Source organism: Triticum aestivum, chromosome 6D (assembly GCF_018294505.1).
Source record: "Triticum aestivum cultivar Chinese Spring chromosome 6D, IWGSC CS RefSeq v2.1, whole genome shotgun sequence".
NCBI classification, from domain to species: domain Eukaryota; kingdom Viridiplantae; phylum Streptophyta; class Magnoliopsida; order Poales; family Poaceae; genus Triticum; species Triticum aestivum.
This window is the reverse complement of record NC_057811.1, coordinates 488,451,261-488,455,237: the sequence shown is the minus strand read 5'-3', so window position 1 is coordinate 488,455,237 and position 3,977 is coordinate 488,451,261.

Genomic DNA, 3,977 nt, shown 5'->3' with positions numbered 1-3,977 from the left:
CATCCACCACCAGAGGGGTGGCTTCTTCCTCCGTGAGATCCAGTTTTCCCATCGCCTCCTCCATCCATGCCCTCGCCGCGCGAGGTGACTGTTGCCCCCTTGCGCTGCCACTTGGATCCGCAGACGTCGTCATCAGCAGACCAACAGGTGATGCGCCCCGCCGACGGAGATCGACGAGCGTTGCTTTTCCACCGATACCCTAATCGCCTCCGCAGGGGCTCCTAGTTTTTCGGGGCCTCCTTGCTACGTGACACGCTTGAAATATACGTATCCCTCAGAGGTAACCTAATATACGTATCCCCGGTTTTTTTTTTGAAAAGGAGGATAGACCCTCGGCCTATGCATCTAGACGATGCATGTGGCCATTTTATTAATTATTCACAGATGCCATGTAAAGTAATACATAAAGGCAACACATGCTTGCTACTCCTATCCTATTGATGAAGGTGTGCCGAATATCCGGGCTTAATACCAAACGAACATCACACCAAACCTAACATCTAGAGCCAGATGCCCCTACCCAGCCACACACCGGGACTGGGTCCCATACCGGACCGATGCACTCTCAAAGGCTGCCGCCGCCATCTTCCACCAGTCCATCTCCAGAGCAAAAACTGACCCATTGACCGTGCCTGGCCTGCCGTCGACGCCACCACGACGACAGCCAACTCCACCATCCTGCACGTATCCGTCCACACGCGCCCGCCGCCGAACCTCCGTAGCACCATGCCACCGGGATCTGCCGTCGGCCTTGCGGTGGATGAGACACTGCTCTTCCGCTTGTCCTGTCCAACCAACACTTGCTCCAAAACGATGCCCTCAGGAGGAACAACGACATCAAAGGTACCATCATTGTTTGATCCGGTAGATCCAGATCTAGGGTTTCCCCCGGAGCATCACGAGTGGGGTGACAAGACCCGCAACAACGATGCATCGAGAAGGGAATGACGTCATAGACGCCGCCATCATCCGCCTTGACCGAAGTCGGCGCGATTTTCAACGGAAGTCGCGTCCCCCAACCTCGCAGCTGGCTGGATCCGAACGGAGCCTCACTGTGGAGACGAGGGCCGCCGTCGGCACGCCGGCAGGGAGCCTCCAGCCGCCCCTCACCGGTCCTCCTCGCGCCACAGGCTGGCCAAGGCCTTACCGAGACGAATCTAGACAGGACGCTAGATCTGCAGTCATCGAAGCCACCCATGCGCCTGCGGCCGCCACACCGTCGGCCATGTAGGTTCCCATCGCCGCCTCGCAGCAGGGGCGCCGATGACTGCCGCCCCCGGCCTCCCCGCGTGAGGCGCCGCTTCCGCCTCATAGGATCTGCCGCGGCGACCACTCCCCCTGAATCTGTGGTGCAGGGCCCGCCGCCACCGCTGCCCTCGCAGTCCAAAGATCAGTCCAAAGATGCAGAGGCAACGCGAGGGGGAGATGCAGTCCAAAGATCATATCCCCCAGTTTTCTATTTTACTAAAATTAAAGTAATTAATATGGATACAGATGGAATACCCGATACCAATGTGATAATGTTTTGCTTACGATTTTTCGTGACAACAGAAACCAATTCCATGCTAGATTGGATTTCAGTTACTACGTTTGATTGTGGTTTCTTGAGAAATTCTAATCGTGATCAGAAATCCATTGCTTGCAACAACGAAACTGCTGATATGATGAGGTTGCATGGAGTAAATTGATAGTGAGCAAACAAAAGATTGTGTTACAAAGGAGTATAAAACGGAGTACTCATGTCATCACTTCTGATTGGATTAGATTGATAGGAAGAGTATTTTTGAAGCCGATGCACGATCTTCCAATATAGAATGCTCGTCTACTACATAGTGATATCTGGAGATGAAACAGAAGGTTTGACTCAGGCGTGTGCTTGTACGTATTTTTGTCTTTCAGCATTCATGCTCATTGAATTTCTTCATGAACATGCATTCTCTTTCATGATTGGTTACAAATGTTGACATGAGCATCAAGAAAGGCGTATATCAGGCATGGTTGGTTATTATAACTTGATAGTTTTTTGTTTTGTTTTGCAAATAACTCGATGCTGATATAGGCAAGGGATGGCATGGAAAGCACCCAAAGCTGCATACAAAAGGCACTAAGATGGGGGTAATGGAACTACTGGAAATTCGTGTAAGAAAATGAATAACCAAGCTTCATTTTATATCATGTTTTGTAATTTTCCTTGTCCCTAATTTTCACCACATTTAGTGTCAAAATGCTCTATATCTGTCGACCAACTCAAACAAACTACTCTCATGGGGTTTAATTCGACTTAATGGTGTGCATCAACTTTAGGACCTAATTAAAGTGAATCACAGCGGGAGGAGCTGTCGCGAGGCCTTCTTTAATCCTCTCCCTCAGTAGATCACTCTCCTTCCTCGTCCTTGGGTATGTTGATGAAGAATCCTTCATATTGAGACCGAATTCTTCGGTGCAGAATTCGCACAACTTCGTGTCATGCAGAGATATCTCCTGAATGTTCACCGCGACACTCATGACGCACTTGACGTATCTAATGAAGTTGTCGGTGGATTGGAAGCCGTAGATGGCTAGCCTGGCCAGATTCTCATGCTTGAAATCAGCACCTAGAGATGGCTCCCATTGCACACCCCTTTCCTCGCAGTGAGCGTCCTGTGTCTCAGCACCGCACCAGTGATCCCGCACCGAGAGGCACATCTCCTCCAGGGAGGGCACGCCTTCAAGGAAAAACAACGTCCATGCGATGTCGCACCCTTTGGGAAGAAAGTCCAGATTTAGGCGCCGTAGTTTGCTGAGCACCTGGGATAGCAGCCCCGGGCTCTCTGGCCGGACCCATATCTGGGACAAATCGAACAAAGAGGTTGGTGAGTGCAAGATGCACATAAGTCGTTACTTTCTCAAATGATATACGATACTAGACATTATGATGAGCAGTAAAATATAGCATAAAAGAGTCCATATCGCTATCATAGAGGACATCATATATAACACCGAGATGATTGGAGGATTAGACTAAGTTGGGACACACGTACCATCTCGCTTTGAAAATCCAGATGCATATCGCTAATGGAGGTGACATTATGGAGCAGCCGGCTTAGCTTGATTGTCACGTTCGAAAGACAAGTATTAGTGAGGCTTAGCATCGAGAGCTGCGGGACATGACCGAAAAACAAGGGATCTTTGTCGAAGGCCCAATTATCATAGACCATGTTGGCACAGATCCCGTACGTCGAGTACTTTCCGACGTACACGTGCACACACGCTGGCTTTTCCCCTGGAGATATGCATGTACACAGTAAGCAAGCACACACGTCTAGCTAGCATTGCACAGCCTTACACTTAGTGAAAGCTAGCAAATCGGTTTCGCCGACGCCGGAACACACGAGGACTCAGGAACATGTGAGTTGATGGCTAAACAGGACCTTGTCGGTCCTGTTGATCTGTATTGCTTTGATCTGAGTTCTCGTGTGTATCGTGTGTTTCGGCGTCGGCGAAACCGATTTGCTAGCTTTGACTAAGCGTAAGGCTGTGCAAAGCTAGCTAGACGTGTGTGCTTGCTTGCTGTGTACGTGCATATCTCCAGGGGAAAAGCCAGCGTGTGTGCACGTGTACGTCGGAAAGTACTCGACGTACGGGATCTGTGCCAATATTTGGTATTCAGAGCTTGGTTTGTCGTTCGTGATCTTCGGAAAGCAATCGAAGGATCATGTCGAACACAGGCAAGGAGATCGTGACGGCGGCAGCGGGAGCACCGATGTCGATGGTGGGGGTGTCACAATTCCCCCGTCTGGATCGAGAGGACTACGCACTATGGACGATGAACATGGAGGTCGCGATGGAGGGAGCTAAGTACTGGGAAGCCGTCGACCCCGACGGCACCGAGTACGCGAAGGGCGCGGAAAAGTACCGGAAGGATCGTCAGGCGTTAACGGCAATCTACTCCGCCATGCCGAAGGATGTGCTGCAACACCTCGTCGGAAAGAACTCGG